At 45.1% G+C, this 25,369-nt stretch overlaps 2 protein-coding genes across 9 annotated transcripts in view; one reads left to right on the top strand and one right to left on the bottom strand.

Moving 5' to 3' along the window:
* The window catches only part of LOC139278696 (L-fucose kinase), a 427,721-nt gene extending 420,488 nt beyond the window's left edge, over nt 1-7,233 (bottom strand). For 4 of the 5 annotated variants that reach the window (XM_070897747.1, XM_070897753.1, XM_070897751.1 and 1 more), the window contains exon 1: nt 6,554-6,651. The gene's annotated coding sequence lies outside the window, so the exon portion shown is untranslated. Of the gene's footprint in view, nt 1-6,553; nt 6,652-7,100 lie in introns of those variants that run through there. The other variant, XM_070897748.1, reaches the window with a different exon arrangement.
* The window catches only part of st3gal2 (ST3 beta-galactoside alpha-2,3-sialyltransferase 2), a 468,108-nt gene continuing 449,550 nt past the window's right edge, over nt 6,812-25,369 (top strand). For 3 of the 4 annotated variants that reach the window (XM_070897754.1, XM_070897757.1, XM_070897756.1), the window contains exon 1: nt 6,812-7,627. The gene's annotated coding sequence lies outside the window, so the exon portion shown is untranslated. The other variant, XM_070897758.1, reaches the window with a different exon arrangement.

Raw genomic sequence — 25,369 nt, 5'->3', positions numbered from 1 at the left:
TTTCTGCCTTAAATTTATTCAATGTCCCAGCTTCCACAGCTCTGAGGCAACAAATTCCACAGATTTACAACCCTCTGATGAGGAGAAATTTCTTCTCCCTCTGTTTTAAATGGGCGGCCTCTTATTCTAAGATCATGCCCTCTAGTTCTAGTCTCCCCTATCAGTGGAAACATCCTCTCTGCATCCACCTTGTCAAGCCCCCTCATAATCTTATACGTTTCGATAAGATCATCTCTCATTCTTCTGAATTCCAATGAGTAGAGGCCCAACCTACTCAACCTTTCCTCATAAGTCAACTCCCTCATCCCGGAATCAACCTAGTGAACCTTCTTTGAACTGTCTCCAAAGCAAGTATACCCTTTCGTAAATATGGAAAACAAAACTGCACGCAGTATGCCAGGTGTGGCCTCACCAATACCTTGTACAGCTGGAGCAAGACTTCCCTGCTTTTATACACCATCCCCTTTGCAATTAAGGCCAAGATATCATTGGCCTTCCTGATCACTTGCTGTACCTGCATTCTATCCTTTTGTGTTTCATACACAAGTACCCCCAGGTCCCGCTGTACTGCAGCACTTTGCAATCTTTCTCCATTTGAATAATAACTTGCTCTTTGATTTTTTTCTGACAAAGTACATGACCTCACACTTTCCAACATTATACTCCATCTGCCAAATTTTTGCCCACTCACGTAGCCTGTCTATATCCTTGTGCAGATTTTTTGGGTCCTCCTCACACCTTGCTTTTCCTCCCATCTTTGTATCGTCAGCAAACTTGGCTACGTTACACTCAATCCTTTCTTCCAAGTCGTTAATATAGATTGTAAATAATTGGGGTCCCAGCACTGATCCCTGCGGCACCCCTTTTAGGTAGTAAAACATCCCAGGGCACTTCACAGGCGTGTTATCAAACAAAGTTTGACACAGAGATATTAGGACAGGTGTCCAAAAGCCTGGTCAAAGAGCTAGGTTTTAAGGAACGACTTAAAGGAGAAGGGAGAGGTAAAGAGGCATAGAGGTTTAGGAAGGGAATTCCAGAGCTTAGGACCCAGGCAGCTGAAGGCACGGGTGCCAATGGTAGACACTTACACCCAGGAGTAATAGTGCTGAAATACAAACATGCCAACCACAATCCTGAGCCTGTGGCATTTTGTTGAAGTGTGAGAAACCGTATTTCATTGCCCAGTAACATCTCCATCATAGATCTGCCTCCATGAACTCAACTGAATTAAATCTTAGAAGTGTCCAACAAATTCTACAAATAATTTTAAATCGTACGAGTTTCAGGACAGATGAAAAGACATCCTCATCTTCAGTTTAGGCTTATATAAGGAACCCCAAAAATTTTAGGAAAGCGCTTCTCCATCACATCCCCCTGAAAGTAGCTGCAGAGAACTTGGCAATTTTTTTAAAAAGCGATGAATGCTAGTGACATCATTACGGAGTCTGACGAGGAAGCAGCGAAATTAACGCAATTAAGAGACTCGAGTAGAGACCCTACATCTGTTTGGTACAGTAAAACCTTGCAAGTCAGTACAGTACTCCCAAATAATGTCATCTGTAAGAAACATTTATACAGCGCATTATCTCATCTCCAAGCGCATCACATACAACCAAATACGTTGAAGTGAAGTGGAGTGACTGTTGTTATGCGGGAGTTAAACTGCACACAGCAACATCCAACAAACAGCAATGAGATGCACGAGCAATGAGTATGTTTGCGGTCATGCTGGTTGAAGGAAGCCAGGACACTGGAATAACTCACTGCTCTTCTTTAAATAGAGCCAAAGGATATCACCCATTAAACACAATGGGGCTGAAATTTCCCTGTTCCCGTTAGCGACTCAGGGGCGCAAAACAGTTTTTGCCTTGGGGAGGGGCGGAGGGGAGGGGAATGCCACCGGCTCCCATGAAATTGCGTGGGAATTAGCAGAGACGCAAATGCATCAGCGCCGCGCCCCCTGCTGGTAGCGCCCTGGGCCACTGCACCTCGGATGATGACATTGTCGCCGTGCAAGGCAACTCCTTCGCGGCGGAAATTGGCCAGCACCCAGTGAGGCCGCCGCAGGCAATGCCCGTGCCAGCCTCATGGGTCACAAACAGGGCTGGTCACCCATTGCAGGGCGAAACTTAAAGGGGTGGGATGCTGCGCTGCCATCTTTTAGTTTCCCCCACTTACCGGTCAGGCCATTCACTGCTCCTTATGCGGAGTCCGGGGCGCCATCGTGCAGCCCCTTATGGCCCAGCGGAGGCCTTCAAAGGGCCTGCAGAGTTCGCAGCATCCATTCCCTTTAAAGGAAGGGGAGGGGCGTTGAAACGTGTCGACGCTACGTGAAGAGGCCGCGTAGCGCCCCGATCCCTTCCCAAAAGCAAGTGGAGCGCGTGATATTACACTCCACTTCCTGTGAGGGGCGGTAACTGGAATTTCGCGGCCGGGGTTGGACATCCGCGCCGAGCGCAGGAAGTCCCATCTCGCCTCGGTTACCGTCCCCAAATGGGTTGCAACCCAATTTCGACCCCAAATATTTTAAAAATCAAAGATTTGAAAAGCATAGAAAACATAGAAATTAGGTGCAGGAGTAGGCCATTCGACCCTTTGAACCTGCACCACCATTCAATATGATCATGCAACTTCAGGACCCCTTTCCTGCTTTCTCTTTAACCGTAAGGGCCACATCCAACTCTTTTGAATATATCTAATTAATTGGCATCAACAACTTTCTGTGGTAGAGAATTCCACAGGTTCACAATTCTCTGAGTGAAGAAGTTTCTCCTCATTTCGCTCCTAAATGGCTTACCACTTATCCTTAGACTGTGACCCCTGGTTCTGGACTTCCGCAACATCGGGAACATTCTTCTTGAATCTAACCTGTCCAATCCTGTCAGAATTTTATATGTTTCTATAAGATCCCCTCATTCTTCTAAATTATAGTGTATATAAGTTTAGTCGATCCAGTCTTTCTTCATATGTCAGCTCTGCCATCCCGGGAATCAGTCTGGTGAACCTTCGCTGCACTCCCTCAATAACAAGAATGTCCTTCCTCAGATTAGGAGACTAAAACTGCACACAATACTTAAGGTGTGGTCTCACCAAGGCCCTGTACAACTGCAGTAAGATCTCCCTGCTCCTATACTCAAATCCCCTCGCTATGAAGGCCAGCATGCCATTTGCCTTCTTTACTGCCTGCTGTACCTGCATGCCTACCTTCAATGACTGATGTACCATGACACCCAGGTCTCGTTGCACCTCCCCTTTTACCATTCATATAATAATCTGCCTTCCTGTTTTTGCCACCAAAGTGGATAACCTCACACTTATCCACATTGTACTGCATCTGCCATGTATTTGCCCATTCACCTAACTTGTCCAAGTCCCCTTGCAGCCTCTTGGCATCTTCCTCGCAGCTCGCACTGCCAGCCAGCTTAGTGTCATCTGCAAACTTGGAGATATTACATTCAATTCCTTCGTCTAAATCATGAATGTATATTTTAATAAGCTGGGGTCCCAGCACTGAACCTTGCGGTACCCCACTAGTCACTGCCTGCCATTCTGAAAAGGACCCGTTTATTCCCACTCTTTACTTCCTGTCTGCCAACCAGTTCTCTATCCACGTCAATACATTACCCCCAATACCATGTACTTTAATTTTGCACACCAATCTCTTGTGTGGGACCTTGTCAAAAGCCTTTTGAAAGTCCAAATACACCACATCCACTGGTTCTCCCTTATCCACTCTACTAGTTACATCCTCAAAAAATTCTGGAAGATTTGTCAAGCGTGATTTCCCTTTCATAAATCCATGCTGACTTGGACCGATCCTGTCACTGCTTTCCAAATGCACTGCTATTACATCTTTAATAAGTGATTCCAACATTTTCCCCACTTCCGATGTCAGGCTAACCGGTCAAAAATTCCCTGTTTTCTCTCTCCCTCCCTCCTTTTTTAAAAAGCGGGGTTACATTAGCTACCCTCCAATCCATCGGAACTGAACCAGAGTCTATAGAATGTTGGAAATGACTACCAATGCATCCACTATTTCTAGGGCCACTTCCTTAAGTACTCTGGGATGCAGACTATCAGGCCTTGGGGATTTATCGGCCTTTAGTCCCTTCAATTTCCCCAACACCATTTCCTGACTAATAAGGATTTCCTTCAGTTCCCCCAGTATTTTTGGGAGGGTATTCGTGTCTTCCTTAGTGAAGACAGAACCAAAGTATTTGTTCAATTGGTCTGCTATTTCTTTGTTCCCCATTATGAATTCCTTTGATTGACTGCAAGGGACCTACATTAGTCTTCACTAATCTTTTTCTCTTCACATATCTATAGAAGCCTTTGCAGTAAGTTTTTATGTTCCCTGCAAACTTACTCTCATACTCTATTTTCCCCCTCCTAATTTTGTCATCCTCTGCTGAATTCTAAATTTCTCCCACTCCTCAGGTTTGCTGCTTTTTCTGGCCAATTTATATGCCTTTTCCTTCGATTTAACACTTTGCCTAATTTCCCTTATTAGCCACGGTTGAGCCACCTTCCCTTTTTTATTCTTATGTCACACATGGATGTACAATTGTTGAATAATCGCCGATTATTGTTGTTGCCTGTTAATCAATGATCATTTTTAGTTTTGCAAGAATCCTTCCTAAAATGCCTCCATTCAACAGAATCTAGGCCATTTCGGGCATATATCAATGTGTGATATTCCTGACTGAGTGTGCTTGACACTGACATGAAATATAAAAAATTGGAAAATGTTGCATTCCCGATACTGACATCTCTTGACTTAATCAATGTGAGAATGTGATCCCCCGTCCCCAAAAACTGCACTAAAAATGATTGTGTGTGTCAAGAGCAAGGTCATCATTAGACTAGTTTTAGAAATCTAACCATTGCCAAGGGCCATTTGTCCTTTCCCACGACGCTCATTATACATTCCATGACACTGGCAATCTGAGCTACCACACCTTTATTCTGCATATAAGGCTTTCGATATCAGTAAATTAGCTACCCACCCTGCACCTTCCATATACATCTACTGGTACAACCACCAAACACATTCTAATATTAGCAATTCCAGTCAACCGCACCTGTTCCCTCCAAGTGCTGACACAGACAGAAACCATCCCTCAAAAAGAGTTGTGGAGCTGTTGGTATGTTCTAAAGTCTAATTTATTTTAAATGCCGGTTTTAGTGTCCCCCTCCCCTTTTATAGGGGGTCACTTGAAAAATTATGATTTTAGTGCCCCAAAAAAACCACAGACAGAAACCAGAGGGCAAATTTTCCATAAGAGGAAGTTGCTGTGAGCCTGGAGAACCAAAATGGAAAATCCCCATTCCAGAATCTCCAAACCTGACCAGGACTGAGAAAGCTGCATATGTAGAACTGTTTTTGACTGCCACTGTGCAACTCAATCAGCAGTGCTAATGAAGAGGCTGAAATATTAAGCAATCTTTTTTCTTTCAGATGCTAAGTATTCCCAGGGTTTTTCAGTTTTATGTTCCATATTCCCTCCATTTATGTTTCTTTCACCTCCACAAACAAGGTAGAAGCTCAAGAATATGGGATAATGTCATTGAAGAATGTATTGCACTGCTGCCTGATGCAACATACCAGAAGGTTTCAGGTTAAATTACTTGTCTGCAATAAGTTTGGCCGGCACAAACACGATGGGTCGAATGGCCTCCTTCTGTGCCATAAATTTCTATGATTCTAAGTTAACTGATTTCAGCTAGGATACCAATTCAGGTGCTACACTTGACCTTAGCAGGCTTGTAATTGGCAGGGGAGAATTATCAGCCAAGGTTCCTGCTCCTAATCACAGTGATTTCTGCTGGAAGGTGCAGGTGTATACATCAAGTGAGGACAGGATCAGGCTGGACTATGACTCTATGGCTCTATTGCCTTTGCTCCCACATGAAGAAAAGCCTTTTTGAGAAAAGCACCTGCATAATTGTGATGCAGCATAAGTCACTGACTTCAGGAATAAAGCAAACAACCAAGTAAGGCATCATATTCATGAAAACATCGTTTCTACAAAAATGTTTTGCCATATACAATGGAATCTGTCTTGAAATGCATCATTGATCACAATGTCACCAGGATAAACATTAGACAGGATGCTTCTGACTCCCAAAGACAAGGTTTGCTGGATAATTTTTCCACATGAAGACATTGTCCCTTTGAGAGAGCTAACTTAAGTTTAAGTTGCAGGTCACAGACACCTACATACCACCCACTTAAACATTACACAACCTGAAGCTACTTGCTAGAATTTTGGCCTCTGACTTACACAGACGAATCAATCAAAACAGTGTTCACATTCTCTTAATTTGCCTCCTTGTGTCTTGGGAGGATGCGGAGTTTATTGATCTCAAATGCTTTTCCCTTTACACAGCCAGCTCTGACTGCTGCTGTTACTCCCATGGAAGAGACTTTCTGCCTCCAAGCTACATCCAGCTGTTATTGGGAAATTAAACATTATACAGTATCTAAAGAGCCTTCTGTCATTTAAAGCAGCATAACGCATGCTACTGAAAATTGTGATCGTTCTGACCTTACCTGTCCCACTCTATAATTATAATTGCACAAGTTGTAACTGTGCAGGCATCAATTTACCGTGCCACCACATCGTTGACCTTTACCCTTCCCGGTGGGTGCCGTGATCGCTGCGCTTGCGCTCTGGCCGCACACATTCTCTGGGGGTGTGGGGTTGCAGTCCGCGGAGAGTGGGGGACAAAGTGCGCATGTACTAATTGCGCCGCCTGACTCGCGGGCGAAAAGATGGGACTGCGCAGGCGCAGGCCTCTCGCGGGCAGGTTTTCCTTCATCTCGCGCCTGTAACGGACTCTCAACAATCGATCGGCTTCAAGCCCCGCACCCTTCGACCGCCGTTTTGTCAAATGACAACAATTTTCTCTCTTTACCGCCTCCTTGAATGAATGTTGACCTTCAACCAACAATACATTAAACTTCCCCCTCCCCCGGTTTAAAGGAAGGGTAGCTTCAAGTATGTCTTTAGCTAACGCAAATTCTAAGTCAGCTTTTCCTCAGAGACCTTCTGTGGGGTCTTCGCTGCATAGTATCTGAGATAAAACGTGCTTGTTACCTGTCTGCTTCGTAGCAACGCAACCAAAAAGTGAGACTTTATTTCATTTTCCAAAAAAAGGACTTGAAACCAAAGGAGTCAAATAAAAGCTGCTTTGATGTTGGAGAGACGCGTCGCCACCACTGCGCGTGCGCTAACCGCGCAAGGTACGACGGGGTTTGTAGTTCTTCGGCGCAGGCGGTTCAGTGGAAAACAACGGAAGAGCGTTCGGTTGCGAACCACAGCTCCACTGGTGATGATGATAGGGGTTGTGGTTCACGGGGTAGAAGAGACAAACCATTACCAGGCAGAGAGACTCCGTTCCATCAGACTGCCAGGGAGCGAGCTGCAGGAAGATCAGGGAGAGAGAGCAAGTGCGCCACTCCCTCACCATGGAGCCTTATTACCATCACCATCACTAACAGCAGTCATCAGAAAGAGAGTCAGGCTGCTGCAGTATTCGCAGAGACCAGCTGCAAACAACACCCCCAACCTCCAACTCAGTAACACATTGCACATTGGCTTTGTTACTGAAGCACACCAGAAGGGTAAGTGCTTATGTATGAACTGAGTCAGAAAAGCTGTAGTTTCTCTCCAGCACCGGGCAGATTTCGTTGGGCTGCTGTTTCTTCAAGTAAGCGTTTTATTAACAGTTTCTCCCTCTCCCAGCCTCACAGAAGGGCTGCGATTTACAAATGCGATCTGGACTTTTTCATTTATTCATTTGTGTATATGTGTGCGCTGTCTTGTGGAAAATGTTCAACTTTAGTGCTTTATCTTGTCGGATGAGATTTTCATCATTGTTGCAGATTGCATATATCATAAAAATAGTATTAATAAAACCAAACTCGTAGCAACATTAACTTTCTTCCCCTCCCCATCATCTGCAAATGAAAGCAAACCTGATCAGTTAGTCTTTGGTTACAACTGCGTTCAGCCTTCGAACCGTCAGACGCGTACAAAGGAGGAAATATGCCATTCTTTTGCACAGATTAAACGTCTTCTGTATCATCGGATACCGCTGTGCAACAGCGATAAAAATGCAACAAACTGAAAGTATGTTATTTACAGCCTTTAAATGATAGAATCTGCATGCTCGGCAGATATTTTTTATCTGTCGGTGCCTAGTTTTGGAGACATTTGTTATTTAAATCTATTAAGTTTAGAGTATTAGAATTTTATAACAAATACGTTAATTACAAAATGAGCCGAAATTTTGCTTGTTAAACATAATAGCTAGTTCCTCCCAGTAAAATGACAACCAATTTTTCTGTAGTCTAAAGTCGCGTGGTAAACTGTAACTGCTATTTTCAATTTACTGGAGATTTTTTCCAGAATTATTTTCTAAAGGAAGCGTCTGTAGATATCTCATAATCTTATGTTGGTTTTTAGTTTCTCTTAACTTTCCAAATCTATTTCATACAAGGTTTGTGTACCAAAAATCAGCAGGAGAATCTTTGTCGTTGTCTATGTGAATTCTGCCGTATCTTGGTGTACGTTAGCGATTTAGTTTCTGAAACTCAATTCAAACTGCTCAAAATCACAGGTAATAAACTAGGAGAGGCAGTTGAACCCGAGAAGGCAGCTTGGGAACTCCAAAATGTTCTGGACAACATCTGCAAGTGGACAGATCAATGGCAGATGAAATTTAATACACTAAAATGATGCACAAGGGAAGCAAAACTGGGTGAGATAAATATCCATGAATGATGTTGAACTATCTGAGGGTGAAGTTGAACGAATCTGAGGGATTTGGAAGATTCAACTTTAAACATGTTCGGTCACTGCAGAGCAACATTCAGCAAAGTATGTAAAATGCTGAACTATGTAGTCAGAACAGTGGAGCACAAGTCCAGTTCAACCTTTGGTCAGACCTCCCCATGAGTTCTGTGCCCAAGACACGTGTCATGGGAAAAGCCGTGAGAGTGACTCCGAGCACCAGAGGACTGAATTTTGAAGAAAGGGCTATAAACTCTTGAGGGTTTTAACTTTGAAAAAAGGTGACTAGGAGATTATCTTATGAGTGTATAATAATCGGTATAGATGAGGTAGATCTGGAACACTACTACAAAGTTACTGTGATCAGGAAAGGGGGTACACAGGGGCAAAGTAGTAAAAAAACACATGCTCGGAAGTTCTTCTCATCGAGTGATCAGCACTTGGAGTGGATTTCCAGTTCGAGCATTAGAGGTGAAAACCCTGAATTATTTAAGAACCAGTTGGGTGCTGTGATCAGGGAACTGTAGCATCTTTCTGGATGGATAAGCTAAGATGGGTAGAAAGATCTTGCTCACCTATATCTATCTGGTAGAAATCCGGAACATTCCCTGAAAAGCTGTTGAACCTAGGTCAATTGAAAATGTAAAAACTAAGGGTATTAATGGTTACGGAACCAAGGTGGGTAGATGGAGTTAGAATAGAGATCATTGAATGGCATAACGGGCTGAATGGCCTATTCCTGTTCCTATGTTTCCTGCATAACAACAGTGACTACACTTCAAAAAGTACTTTGTTGGCTGTAAAGCGCTTTGGGACATTCTGAGGTCATGAAAGGTACTTTCTTCAAGGACATAAGAAATAGGAGCAGGAGTAGGCCATACGGCCCCTCGAGCCTGCTCTGCCATTTAATACGATCATGGCTGATCTGATCATGGACTCAGGTCCACTTCCCTGCTCTCTCCCCATAACCCGTTATTCCCTTATTGGTTAAATTTATTCAATGTCCCGGCTTCCACAACTCTCTGAGGCAGCGAACTCCACAGATTTATAACCCTCTGAGAGAAGAAATTCCTCCTCATCTCTGTTTTAAATGGGCGACCCCTTATTCTAAGATTATGCCCTCTAGTTCTAGTCTCCACTATCAGCGGAAACATCCTCTCCACATCCACAGAAACCGGCTATAGTGGTGCCTATTTTGAAAAGGGTGACAAAGCAGATGCAGACCAATATATTTCTCTTACTTCAGTCCAGCGTAAAATAATGCAATCAATTATCCAGAGCAAAGTTGAGCAATGTCTGTACAATAATTACCTAATTATCAGCAGTCAGCGTGGATTCAGAAGTAGAAGATGCTGTCAGAAAAATTTCCTTGACTGTTGTGAGAAAATAGTGTGTGCAGTTAAGCTCAAAGCTGTGGGGATTCAAGGTACATTTTGGGAATAGGTAAGGAATTGGCTGAAAGGCAGTAAACAGCATGTTATGTTGTGTTGAGGTGGGGGGCAGGGGGGGTGGCAGTGTGGAGTGGTGCGCTCCAGGGATTGGCATTGAGAGCATTACTGTTTTTAATTTATGTGAACAAATTGGAATCGGAAACATGCTACAAATTGGTCACATTTGCATATTAGGAATGGGATTTGATTCTGAAGAATTTGCTTGAAAATAACAACACAAAAGGACAATATTGTGGATGCTGGAAATCTGAAGTAAAAACAGAAAATGCTGGAAATACTCAGCCAGTCAGGCAGCATCTGTGGAGAGAGAAACCGAGTTAACGTTTCAGATGGAGGACCTTTCGTCAGAACCTGAAAACTACAAAATGAGTTGGATAATATGTTGGTGGGGAGAGCAATGGCAGATGAACTTTAATAAGGACAAGTGTAAAGTACTGTATATACTAACAAAAACTTGGGAAATTTAGAAGTGATATCTCAGAAGATATTTACACATACTGTGATTAAAGTGTGAGATGGACTTCTAGGCAGAACTTTGGAGGTGAAAACCGTGGAATAATTTAAGAAAATACTAGATGCTGTAACAGAAAAATGTATAGGGTTTTTTGGATGGATGCACGAAGGAGAGCTGAATGGTCTTCCTGAATCATATTTATGTCCCTTGGTTTTTTAACCCACATCCATTCTGTTCATTCGCTTCTGAATTTAAAAAAAACTCTTGGATCATATTCCCTTTTTTTTCTTTTTTGCCCTAGTTTGAACAGATTGAATGTTCTTCTCTTCTCTTTATAATGATCTAATACCTGGAAATATCCTTGCTGCCATTCTTTAAATCTGCCATATTTGACAGTTTCTGCTAGTTTAAGGATTAGGAGATGAGAGTTTAATGCACCTATGCTTTGTGATAGGCAATCTAATACACAGATGGGCGTATTTGTGTGTGGGTAGATCGTGTATTGCATTGTTTCTACATTTTTTCAGCTTGTCATAATTTCTGAGAGGAATAAAGTGTGGGAACATGGCTACTTTTCCTATAATCATCATTATCATCATAGGCAGTCTCCTCAGACTTGCTTCCACTCCTGAAGTGAATACTTTGGTGGCTGAACACTCCAATACGAGAACCACAGTCCCTGTCACAGGTGGGACAGATAGTCGTTGAGGGAAGGGGTTGGTGGGACTGTTTTGCCGCACGCTCTTTCCGCTGTCTGCGCTTGATCTCTGCATGCTCAGCACCCTCTCGGATGCACTTCCTCCACTTAGGGCGGACTTGGGCCAGGGACTCCCAGGCGTCAGTGGGGATGTCGCACTTTATCAGGGAGGCTTTGAGGGTAACCTTATAGCCTTTCTGCTGCCCACCTTTGGCTCGTTTGCTGTGATGGAGCTCTGAGTAGAGCACTTGTTTTGGGAGTCTTGTGTCTGGCATGTGGCCTGCCCAGCAGAGCTGCTAAGTTCCCGGGCAACTATGGCAGTGCGACGTTCCGGCCTGTCGCTGTTGAGGTTGAACGTGGGGTGGTCGTTGCACACCGGCTACCACACGGGCTTAGCTGAGCAAAGTCTTGATCCAGTGGCAAGGGGGTCCAAGACGACTGGAGACCAGGCACTGGCCAGTTGGTGCACTGGCATGCTGAAACATAGAAACATAGAAACATAGAAAATAGGTGCAGGAGCAGGCCATTCAGCCCTTCTAGCCTGCACCGCCATTCAATGAGTTCATGGCTGAACATGAAACTTCAGTACCCACTTCCTGCTTTCACGCCATACCCCTTGATCCCCCGAGTAGTAAGGACTTCATCTAACTCCCTTTTTGAATATATTTAGTGAATTGGCCTCAACTACTTCCTGTGGTAGAGAATTCCACAGGTTCACCACTCTCTGGGTGAAGAAGTTTCTTCTTATCTCGGTCCTAAATGGCTTACCCCTTATCCTTAGACTGTGACCCCTGGTTCTGGACTTCCCCAACATTGGGAACATTCTTCCTGCATCCAACCTATCCAAACCCGTCAGAATTTTAAACGTTTCTATGAGGTCCCCTCTCACTCTTCTGAACTCCAGTGAATACAAGCCCAGTTGATCCAGTCTTTCTTGATAGGTCAGTCCCACCATCCCGGGAATCAGTCTGGTGAATCTTCGCTGCACTCCCTCAATAGCAAGAATGTTCTTCCTCAAGTTAGGAGACCAAAACTGTACACAATACTCCAGGTGTGGCCTCACCAAGGCCCTGTACAACTGTAGCAACACCTCCCTGCCCCTGTACTCAAATCCCCTCGCTATGAAGGCCAACATGTCATTTGCTTTCTTAACCGCCTGCTGTACCTGCATGCCAACCTTCAATGACTGATGTACCATGACACCCAGGTCTCGTTGCACCTTCCCTTTTCCTAATCTGAAACCATTCAGATAATAGTCTGTCTCTGTTTTTACCTCACATTTATCCACATTATACTTCATCTGCCACGCATTTGCCCACTCACCTAACCTATCCAAGTCACTCTGTAGCCTCATAGCATCCTCCTCGCAGCTCACACTGCCACCCAACTTAGTGTCATCCGCAAATTTGGAGATACTACATTTAATCCCCTCGTCTAAATCATTAATGTACAATGTAAACAGCTGGGGCCCCAGCACAGAACCCTGCGGTACCCCACTAGTCACTGCCTGCCATTCCGAAAAGTACCCATTTACTCCTACTCTTTGCTTCCTGTCTGACAACCAGTTCTCAATCCACGTCAGCACACTACCCCCAATCCCATGTGCTTTAACTTTGCACATTAATCTCCTGTGTGGGACCTTGTCGAAAGCCTTCTGAAAGTCCAAATATACCACATCAACTGGTACTCCTTTGTCCACTTTATTGGAAACATCCTCAAAAAATTCCAGAAGATTTGTCAAGCATGATCTCCCTTTCAGAAATCCATGCTGACTTGGACCTATCATGTCACCATTTTCCAAATGCGCTGCTATGACATCCTTAATAATTGATTCCATCATTTTACCCACTACTGAGGTCAGGCTGACCGGTCTATAATTCCCTGCTTTCTCTCTCCCTCCTTTTTTAAAAAGTGGGGTTACATTGGCTACCCTCCACTTGATAGGAACTGATCCAGAGTCAATGGAATGTTGGAAAATGACTGTCAATGCATCAGCTATTTCCAAGGCCACCTCCTTAAATACTCTGGGATGCAGTCCATCAGGCCCTGGGGATTTATCGGCCTTCAATCCCATCAATTTCCCCAACACAATTTCCCGACTAATAAAGATTTCCCTCAGTTCCTCCTCCTTAATAGACCCTCTGACCACTTTTATATCCGGAAGGTTGTTTGTGTCCTCCTTAGTGAATACTGAACCAAAGTACTTGTTCAATTGGTCTGCCATTTCTTTGTTCCCCGTTATGACTTCCCCTGATTCTGACTGCAGGGGACCTACGTTTGTCTTTACTAACCTTTTTCTCTTTACATACCTATAGAAACTTTTGCAATCCGCCTTAATGTTCCCTGCAAGCTTCTTCTCGTACTCCATTTTCCCTGCCCTAATCAAACCCTTTGTCCTCCTCTGCTGAGTTCTAAATTTCTCCCAGTCCCCAGGTTCGCTGCTATTTCTGGCCAATTTGTATGCCATTTCCTTGGCTTTAATACTATCCCTGATTTCCCTAGATAGCCACGGTTGAGCCACCTTCCCTTTTTTATTTTTACGCCAGACAGGAATGTACAATTGTTGTAATTCATCCATGCGGTCTCTAAATGTCTGCCATTGCCCATCCACAGTCAACCCCTTAAGTATCATTAGCCAATTTATCTTAGCCAATTCATGCCTCATACCTTCAAAGTTACCCTTCTTTAAGTTCTGGACCATGGTCTCTGAATTAACTGTTTCATTCTCCATCCTAATGCAGAATTCCACCATATTATGGTCACTCTTCCCCAAGGGGCCTCCCACAATGAGATTGCTAATTAATCCTCTCTCATTACACAACACCCAGTCTAAGATGGCCTCCCCCCTAGTTGGTTCCTCGACATATTGGTCTAGAAAGCCATCCCTTATGCATTCCAGGAAATCCTCCTCCACCGTATTGCTTCCAGTTTGGCTAGCCCAATCTATGTGCATATTAAAGTCACCCATTATAACTGCTGCACCTTTATTGCATGCACTCCTAATTTCCTGTTTGATGCCCTCCCCAACATCACTACTACTGTTTGGAGGTCTGTACACAACTCCCACTAACGATTTTTGCCCTTTAGTGTTCTGCAGCTCTACCCATATAGATTCCACATCATCCAAGCTAATGTCTTTCCTAACTATTGCATTAATCTCCTCTTTAACCAGCAATGCTACCCCACCTCCTTTTCCTTTTATTCTATCCTTCCTGAATGTTGAATACCCCTGGATGTTGAGTTCCCAGCCCTGATCATCCTGGAGCCACGTCTCCGTAATCCCAATCACATCATATTTGTTAACAGTTGCACAGTTAATTCATCCACCTTATTGCGGATACTCCTTGCATTAAGACACAAAGCCTTCAGGCTTGCTTTTTTAACACCCTTTGTCCTTCTAGAATTTTGCTGTACAGTGGCCCTTTTTGTTCTTTGCCTTGGGTTTCTCTGCCCTCCACTTTTCCTCATCTCCTTTCTGTCTTTTGCTTTTGCCTCATTTTTGTCTCCCTCTGTCTCCCTGTATAGGTTCCCATCCCCCTGCAATATTAGTTTAACTCCTCCCCAACAGCACTAGCAAACACTTCCCCTAGGACATTGGTTCCGGACCTGCCCAGGTGCAGACTGTCCGGTTTGTACTGGTCCCACCTCCCCCAGAACCGGTTCTAATGCCCCAAGAATTTGAATCCCTCCCTGCTGCACCACTGCTCAAGCCATGTATTCATCTGCGCTATCCTGCGATTCCTACTCTGACTAGCACGTGGCACTGGTAGCAATCCCGAGATTACTACTTTTGAGGTGCTACTTTTTAATTTAGCTCCTAGCTCCTTAAATTCTTTTCGTAGGACCTCATCCCTTTTTTTACCTATGTCGTTGGTACCAATGTGCACCACGACAACTGGCTGTTCTCCCTCCCATTTCAGAATGTCCTGCACCCGCTCCGAGACATCCTTGACCCTTGCACCAGGGAGGCAACATACCATCCTGGAGTCTCGGTTGCGTCCGCAGAAACGCCTATCTATTCCCCTCACCATCGAATCCCCTATCACTATCGCGCTCCCACTCTTTTTCCTGCCCTCCTTTGCAGCAGAGCCACCTACGGTGCCATGAACTTGGCTGCTGCTGCCCTCCCCTGATGAGTCATCCTCCCCAACAGTACTCAAAGCAGTGTATCTGTTTTGCAGGGGGATGACCACAGGGGACCCCTGCACTATCTTTCTTGCACTGCTCTTCCTGCTGGTCTTCCATTCCCTATCTGGCTGTGGACCCTTCTCCTGCGGTAAGACCAACTCACTACACGTGATACTCACGTCATTCTCAGCATCGTGGATGCTCCAGAGTGAATCCACCCTCAGCTCCAATTCCGCAACGCGGACCGTCAAGAGCTCGAGGCGGATACACTTCCCACACACGTAGCGCCCAGGGACACCGGAAGTGTCCCCGAGTTCCCACATGGTACAGGAGGAGCATATCACATGGCCGAGCTCTCCTGCCATGTCTTAACCTTAGATACCCTTAAATTGGTAATAACAATAAAAAGAAAAGAAAAGCTACTCACCAATCACCAGCCAATCACTTACCACATTGGCTGTGACGTCACTTTTTGATTACTTTCTACTTCTATTTTGCTTTCCCTCCCGCTGTAGCTGCACCGGTATGCTTTTGACAGGTCGCTCCCCTCTCACCAACTGCTGCTGGCTCTCGATCTCCCGCTGGGCTTTTGACAGGTCGCTCCCCTCTCACCAACTGCTGCTGGCTCTCGATCTCCCGCTGGGCTTTTGACAGGTCGCTCCCCTCTCACCAACTGCTGCTGGCTCTCGATCTCCCGCTGGGCTTTTGACAGGTCGCTCCCCTCTCTCCAACTGCCGCTGGCTCACGATCTCCCGCTGGGCTTTTGACAGGTCGCTCCCCTCTCTCCAACTGCCGCTGGCTCTCGATCTCCCGCTGGGCTTTTGACAGGTCGCTCCCCTCTCACCAACTGCCGCTGGCTCTCGATCTCCCGCTGGGCTTTTGACAGGTCGCTCCCCTCTCACCAACTGCCGCTGGCTCACGATCTCCCGCTGGGCTTTTGACAGGTCGCTCCCCTCTCACCAACTGCCGCTGGCTCTCTATCTCCCGCTGGGCTTTTGATAGGTCGCTCCCCTCTCACCAACTGCCACTGGCTCTCGATCTCCCGCTGGGCTTTTGACAGGTCGCTCCCCTCTCACCAACTGCCGCTGGCTCTCGATCTCCCGCTGGGCTTTTGACAGGTCGCTCCCCTCTCATCAACTGCCGCTGGCTCTCGATCTCCCGCTGGGCTTTTGACAGGTCGCTCCCCTCTCACCAACTGCCGCTGGCTCTCGATCTCCCGCTGGGCTTTTGACAGGTCGCTCCCCTCTCACCAACTGCCGCTGGCTCTCGATCTCCTGCTGGGCTTTTGACAGGTCGCTCCCCTCTCACCAACTGAGACACTCTACTTGTCCACACTAACCAAAATAAGACTCGTCTACAAACACAAGGGCTTGAAGAGGTTGTTTATCACGGTAGAACAAACAGTGGCAAATTAGTTTGCATATATCTGTACAACATTCACTGGACTTGAATGTTTTCAAAGAGATGCCAATCTCTTTGTATCAAGTAGTAATTTCAAATTAGTGTGGTCTGATGAGGTGGATTATAGAAAGCCGCACAGTTTATAACCTTTGTTCAAAATGGGCTCAATAACTATTTTACTACCACCTCCTGGAATATAGTATTCAATTCAAATCTAACTCAGCCAGTTGTCTCTAGTAGTTTCCTCTTAATCATCAGTAACATGGTAGAAGAAGTCATCAATACTGACATCAAACATTACCAATTCACAAATGACCGGCTCACTGAAGCTCAGTACAGGTTCCGTTAGCTTCACTCCTTTCTAACAGACAATTCTGCAGAATGCTAACTTGTATAACCCTTAATAACACCCTTAACAATATTGTGAGTCTCAAATCAGAGACACAAGCCCCCAGTAAATGTAAACACACTGGGATTAGTAAACAAATAAACCTTGCAAGAATTATTAACCTAAGGACACCAATGATTCCTTACTCTACACCTTAAACTCTTGATCCAAGAACCATCTTGGAAATCACTATCCATGTCAGAAGTACAAGGTGCCAGAATGTGGCTCTATTGAACTGACTTGCATTAATTAATTCAAATTATGTTAGCATTTACACTACCAATCCCTGATTACTCCACAGAAACTCACCATTTGGCCCAACCAATCCATTTTGGTGTTTATCCTCCGCATGAACAATCGTCCTAATCCCATGTGCCTGTCCTGTTCTTGTATCCTTTCATAGCCTTTCCTTCAACCATCTGCATAACATATTCTTAAATGTTGACATGTTTGCTGTTTCAATCACTAAACACCGGCAGTGCATTCCACAGCCTCATAACCCTCTGGTTTTTTTTAAAAAAGCTTGTCTTTCCCTTACATTTAATTTTATATTGATGTCTTCTTGCCAAAATCATTAAAGTGGAAGAGAGATTGTGAAGTGATGAAGTAACATTTCTTTTTTAACACTTATCATACTACACGAGGATCATATTAATATCAAAATGTGAGTATTCAAGGTACTTGGGTAGATATTAACTAATGGAATAAATATCTGAGGTAACAAAGGCTGTTCCAAGTATAACAGTAGTTTTGTATCAATTAAATTAATAAAATTAAAATCAATGTCCAAAATTGACACCCAGCAAGATTAGTTAAGATTAGGCTCTGTGTAACGATTTACAGGTTTGAATAGCCAGTTCGTTGGCTATATTGAAAGTCTGTGTTAGGGTTGGTGGTCTCGTTTCCCTTTGGGATGCTTGACCATGCCTCTGAGACATCACCCAGATTGTAATGTATGAACCTGTGATATGCTCACAGGTTTGCAGAACTGTTGAAATCCCCTCCATGCCTTTCAGTTCTGCGTAGAGGGGATTCCTCTCCACTTTGCCATCCTCGTCTGCCGTCCGGACACGCCATGGCGCACCATCTTGCCATCCGGCGGAGACGGGGGTCCTCAATGGAGTGCACTTTACCTTGGAGTCCTCCCTCTATTTCTTGGGGACTTGGCCTGGAGAGTGTTGCATGGGGCAGTCCCGTGCAATAAGTTTTTAAGTCGGTTCACGGACTCCCAGGCCACCTGCAATTTCTGCGGTCTGGAGGAGTCTGTGTTCCATGTTATATATACAGTGTGAGAGGTTGCAGCCCTTCTTCCATTATTTAAAGGGGCTGCTGCTTGATTTTTGGCTGCACTTCAGTCCCACGCTCCTGATCTTTGGGCACCCGGTGCAGAGGGGAGCGGACAGGTCGGAGGACCTCCTCGTGGGACTGCTCCTGGGCTTGGCCAAATTGGCCATTAACCAGTCCAGGCAGCGGGTGGTCAAGGAGGTCGTTCAGCCTGCCTCTCTTCCGTGGCTGCGTTCACGCCAGGGTGTCCCTGGAGATGGAGCAAGTGATGTCCACCAGTACGCTCGCGGCCTTCCATGAGTGGTGGGCACCGGAGGGACTGGAGTGCATCATTACCCCCGGCAACCAAATTTTAATTTGAGCCAAGTTTCCTTTAAAGTTTAATGTCTACATTTCTGGGTTCTAATGCCCTTACCAAAAGGGGGCATTTGATTTAACGTTTTGTTTAAAATAGTTGCAGAGCTGTTGAGTTGGGAGTGGCTTAGCCAGTCACATAATGTTCACAAGACTCAATAAAACCCCAGCCAGTTGGGTTCAGGTGATCCACGATTAGGCAGGTAGTTGTGAGCCTGGTGGATGAACTGGAATGCCATCATCATCATAGACCGTCCCAGTGAAATCGAGGAAGACTTGCTTCCACTCTAAAAGTGAGTTCTCAGGTGGCTGTACAGTCCGATGCAGGAATTACAGTCCCTAACAGATGGGGCAGACAGTGGTTGAAGGAAAGGCTGGGTGGGGAGCCTGGTTTGCCGCACGCTCCTTCCGCTGTCTGCGTTTGGTTTCTGCATGCTCTTGACGACAAGACTCGGTTCTCAGAACCCTCCCGGATGCTCTTCCTCCACTTTGGGCGGTCTTGAGCCAGGGATTCCCAGGTGCCTGTGGGAATGTTGCACTTTATCAAGGAGGATTTGACGGTGTCCTTGAAGTGCAACACTCTGCCCACCTGGGGTTCGCTTGCCGTGTAGGAGTTCAGAGTAGAGCACTTGCTTAGGGAGTCTCGTGTCGGGCATGCGGACAATGTGGCCCACCCAACGGAGCTCGTTGAGTGTCGTCAGTGCTTTGATGCTGGGGATGTTGGCCTGAGCGGGAACACTGACGTTGGTGCGTCTGTCCTCCCAGTGGATTTTCAGGATCTTGCTGAACTTCTCCAGCGTTTTGAAGTGTCTGCTGCATATAGTCCACGTCTCTGAGCCATATATGAGGGCAGGTATCATTACTGCCCTGTAGACCATAAGCTTGGTTTGTATAGTGTGATAAATCTTTTGCTAATAAACCAGCTAGTTCTTATAGCAATGTGTTGCTATGACTTCTTAAGCAAAGAACCCATGAAGCAAATACATTACACCATGAATCTCCATCTGTCATTATAGTTTGGTCTTCCGCTTTCTGTTCCTCAAGGAGCACTAACCTCTTTTCTGTTCAGGACTTTAACTACATAAGAACATAAGGAATAGGAGTAGGCCATACAGCCCCTCAAGCCTTCTCCGCCATTTAATACGATCATGGCTGATCCGATCATTGACTCGGGTTCACTTCCCTGCCCGCTCCATAACCCTTTATTCCCTTATCGGTTAAGAAACTATCTATCTCTGTCTTAAATTTATTCAATGTCCCAGCTTCCACAGCTCTGAGGCAGCGAATTCCACAGATTTACAATCCTCTGAGAAGAAATTTATCCTCATCTGTTGTAAATGGGCGGCCCCTTACTCTAAGATCATACCCTCTAGTTCTAGTCTCCTCCATCAGTGGAAACATCCTCTCTGCATCCACCTTGTCAAGCCCCCTCATAATCTTATATGTTTTGATAAGATCACCTCTCATTCTTCTGAATTCCAATGAGTAGAAGCCCAACCTACTCAATCTTTCCTCAGAAGTCAACCCCCTCATCCCTGGAATCAACTTAGTGAACCTTCTCTGAACTGCCTCCAAAGCAAGTATACCCTTTCGTAAATATGGAAACCAAAACTGCACGCAGTATTCCAGGTGTGGCCTCACCAACACCTTATGTAGCTGTAGTAAGACTTCCCTGCTTTTATACTCCATCCCCTTTGCAATAAAGGCCAAGATACCATTGGCCTTACTGATCACTTGCTGTACCTGCATACTATCCTTTTGTGTTTAATGCACAAGTAGCCCCAGGTCCCGTTGTACTGCAGCACTTTGCATTCTTTCTCCATTTAAATAAAAACTTGCTCTTTGATTTTTTTTCTGCCGAAGTGCATGACCTCATATTTTCCAACATTATACTCCATCTGCCAAATTTTTGCCCATTCACTTAGCCTGTCTATGTCCTTTTGCAGATTTTTTGTGTCCTCCTCACACATTGCTTTCTCTCCCATCTTTGTATCATCAACAAACTTGGCTACGTTACACTCAGTCCCTTTTTCCAAGTCGTTAATATAGATTGTAAATAGTTGGGGTCCCAGCAATGATCCCTGCTGCACCCCACTAGTTAGTGGTTGCCAACCATAGAATGAACCATTTATTCAGACTCTCTGTTCTCTGTTAGTTAGCCAATCCTCTATCCGTGCTAATTACCCCCAACCCCGTGAACTTTTATCTTGTGCAGTAACCTTTTATGTGGCACCTTGTCAAATGCCTTCTGGAAGTCCAAGTCCACATCCACTGGTTCCCTTTTATCCACCCTGTTCGTTACATCCTCAAATATAAAATAACTCTTAATAAACAAGCGACACGTTGAAATATTTGTTTATCTCTGGCTAGTGGAGTTCTTAAACTTCTTTGAACAACTGTAATCTATCAAATAATTCTCTCTCACTCAAAATCCTTCTATGTTTTCTCTAGTTTACTGCTGTCTGACCTTTTGTGTCAAAAACATTATATTTATATCTTTGCTTCTCAAACAAACCTCATTTCCACAGTCCTCATCTATTCATATACTGGCTAACTGGAGTGATCCTCCTTGTGGCAAGAATTCCCTTTATTTGATGTCTATCTAAGGCTGAACCAGACTGTTTGCAAACTTGGTGTCATATTTGATCCTGAAATGAGCTTCCAACCACATATGCGCGTTATCACGAACATAGCCTATTTCCACCTCCATAACATCATCCGACACCGCCCCTGCCTCAGCTCATCTGCTGCTGAAACCCTCATCCGTACACCTCTTACGTCTAGACTTGACTATCCTAATGCACACCTCGCCAACCTCCCATATTCCACCCTGTATAAACTTAAGCTCATCCAAAACTCTGCTGCCAGTGTCCTAACTCACACCAAGTCCCGTTCACCCATCATCCCTGTGCTCGCTGACCTACATTTGCTTCCAGTTAAACAACACCTCAATTTTTAAAAAGTCAAATCCCTCCATGGCCTTGCCTATCCCTGTCTCTGTAACCTCCTCCAGCCCTACAACCCTCTATCTGCGCCTCCAATTCTAGTCTCTTGAGCATTCACGATTTTAATCGCTCCACCATTAGTGGCTGTCCCTTCAGCTGACAAGGCCCTAAGCTCTGGAATTCCTTCCCTAAACCGCTCTACTTCTCTACCTCGTCCTCCTTTAAGACTACCTTTCTGTCACCTGCCTTAATATTTCCTTATGTGGCTAGGTGTCGAATTTTGTTTGATAATGCTCCTGTGAAGCGCCTTGCAATGTTTTATGATGTTAAGGGTGGTGTATAAATACAAGTTGTTGGTTCATTTACTGTGCTTCCTTCATCTTACAACAAGAAGGTTCCCTTTGTCCTCACCCTCTGCCCAACAGTCTGCACATTCAGCAGATCGTCACATATTTACAAAATACATTAACGATTTAGATGAAGGAATTGAATGTAATATCTCCAAGTTTGCAGATGACACTAAGCTGGATGGCGGTGTGAACTGTGAGGAGGACAGGTTAGGTGAGTGGGCAAATGCATGGCAGATGCAGTATAATGTGGATAAATGTGAGATTGTCCATTTTGATGGCAAAAGCACGAAGGCAGAATACTATCTGAATGGCGGCAGATTAGGAAAAGGGGAGGTGCAACAAGACCTGGGTGTCATGGTACATCATTGAAAGTTGGCATGCAGGTACAGCAGGCGGTATGGTATGTTGGCCTTCATAACTAGGGGTTTTGAGTATAGGAGCAGGGAGGTCTTACTGCAGTTGTACAGGACCTTGGTGAGGCCTCACCTGGAATATTGTGTTCAGTTTTGGTCTCCTAATCTGAGGAAGGATGTTCTTGCTATTGAGGGAGTGTAGCGAAGGTTCACCAGATTGATTCCCAGGATGGCTGGACTGAAATATGAGGAGAGACTGAATCGACTGGGCCTTTATTCACTGGAGTTTAGAAGGATGAGAAGGGATCTCATAGAAACAGATAAAATTCTGACGGGACTGGACAGGTTAGATGCAGGAAGAATGTTCCCGATGTTGGGGAAGTCCAGAACAAGGGACACACAGTCTAAGGATAAGGGGTAAGCCATTTAGGACTGAGATGAGGAGAAACTTCTTCACTCAGAGAGTTGTTAACCTGTGGAATTCCCTACCGCAGAGAGTTGTTGATGCCAGTTCGTTCCTTCGTTCGTTGGATATATTCAAGAGGGAGTTAGATATGGCCTTTACGGCTAAAGGGATCAAGGTGTATGGAGAGAAAGCAAGAAAGGGGTACTGAGGTGAATGATCAGCCATGATCCTATTGAATGGTGATGCAGGCTCGAAGGGCCGAATGGCCTACTCCTGCACCTATTTTCTATGTTTTTATGTTTCTATAGCATTACTGCCACCTACAACGTGATCCCAATACCAAGCACACCTCACCATTCAAACTTTCCACTGATAAAGGACATTGTCCAAAACCTGTCTCTTTCTCTCTACGGATGCTGACTGCCCTTATGCTTCCTGTATTTCTGTTTTTATTTTAGGTTTTCATCCTTTGCCGTTTTTTCTTTAGAGGGTGAGGACAAAGGGAACCCTGTTGTAAGGTGAAGGTAGCATAGTTATTGCCACATTGTCTCCAGCAGAAAAAAGTAATGAAGTTTTACCTGAAAATGACATAGAGCCGAGAAGATTTTTATTTAATTTCTTTCCAAAAAGAGCAGAGAAGTAGACAGTGCAGTCTGGGCTTGTGCACTTGCCTAACTTTTGCAATGAATTGCACTGCACTCTGTCCTGCCCAAACAGCCTCCCAGAATCTAGCCTCTGCTGGTCAGTCTCAGCTCAGCAGAGCTGGCCTCAGGCCCTTAGGATGGGCACTCACTCACCTGAGATGGCACTCCTGTCAAACTCTCAATCATTTAACTTCAAAATGTCAATGTAGGTAAATAAATTTGAATAAATCAGTGGATTGAAATTCTCTATGCCCTGGGAGCTGCCCCATCAGTGAATGTGTCTACCTGGGCTGGGACAAATTTGAATCTATTGATTGTAATGTGAAAGTGCACTGCTGTAAACCAGTCCCTCGGAATCGAGGAAGGCTTGCTTCCACTCTTAAAATGAGTCCTTAGGTGACTGAACAGTCCAATACAAGAGCCACAGTCCCTGTCACAGGTGGGACAGATTTGCCGCACGCTCTTTCCGGGAGGGCGCTGAGCGCCTCGAGTCTCATCGCCGAGAGCATGCTTGATTTCTGCATGCTCTCGGTGATGAGACTTGAGGTGCTCAGCGCCCTCCCGGATGCATTTCCTCCACTTAGGGCAATCTTTGGCCAAGGACTCCCAGGTGTTGGTGGGGATGTTGCACTTTATCAGGGAGGCTTTGAGGGTGTCCTTGTAATGTTTCCTCTGGCCACCTTTGGTTCGTTTGCTGTGAAGGAGTTCAGAGCAGAGCGCTTGCTTTGGGAGTCTCGTGTCTGACATGCAGACAATGTGGCCTGCTCAACGGAGCTGATCAACTGTGGTCATTGCCTCGATGCTGGGAATGTTGGCCTGGACGAGGACGCTAATGTTGGTGCGTCTGTCCTCCCAGAGGATTTGTAAGATCTTGCAGAGACATCGTTGGTATTTCTCCAGTGACTTGAGATGTCTACTGTACATGGTCCATGTCTCTGAGCCATACAGGAGGGCGGATATTACTACAGCCCTGTAGATCATGAGCTTGGTGGCATATTTGAGGGCCTGGTCTTCGAACACTCTTTTCCCCAGGCGGCCGAAGGCTGCACTGGAGGCGGTGTTGAATCTCGTCATCAATGTCTGCTCTTGTTGATAAGAGGCTCCCGAGGTATGGGAAATGGTCCACGTTGTTCAGGGCCGCGGCATGAATCTTGATGACTGCTGGGCAGTGCTGTGCGGTGAGGACAGACTGGTGGAGGACTTACGGATGTTTACATTTTTGTTGATCTGTTGATTGTCATGTGAAAGTGCACTGCTGTGAACCAGAGCTATCCATTGGCAGCAATTAGTCTGACTGCTTATGCCTCCATAATGCCCGCCCAGCATTTAATGCTGATTAACGCGTGTGTATACTGCGACTGTAGTCACACCTGTTGTTTCAAGCATTGTTTGAATTCACAGAATCTTGTGCATTGCTAGGATTAGGTTTATTTAGCATGTTGATGCTGATACGTCATTAAAAAAATTACATTTGAAATCAATACACTTCAACGTTGGAATATGCACTTCCAATTGCTCCCACCACTACCAGTGACAGATCAAGACTAGCCCAATGTTATGCAGTTCAAAATGCTTTTACAGCAGAGAAACAGGCCATCTGGCCATGGTTATGCTTCACACGAGCCTCCTCCTACCTTGCTTCAATTCACCCTTTCAACATATCCTTATGTTCTTTTCTCCCTCGTACTTATCTAGCTTCCCCTTAAATGCATCAAT

This window comes from Pristiophorus japonicus, chromosome 13 (assembly GCF_044704955.1).
Source record: "Pristiophorus japonicus isolate sPriJap1 chromosome 13, sPriJap1.hap1, whole genome shotgun sequence".
NCBI lineage: Eukaryota > Metazoa > Chordata > Chondrichthyes > Pristiophoridae > Pristiophorus > Pristiophorus japonicus.
The sequence above is the reverse complement of the archived record's forward strand: the minus strand, read 5'-3'. Positions and strand labels throughout refer to the sequence as shown.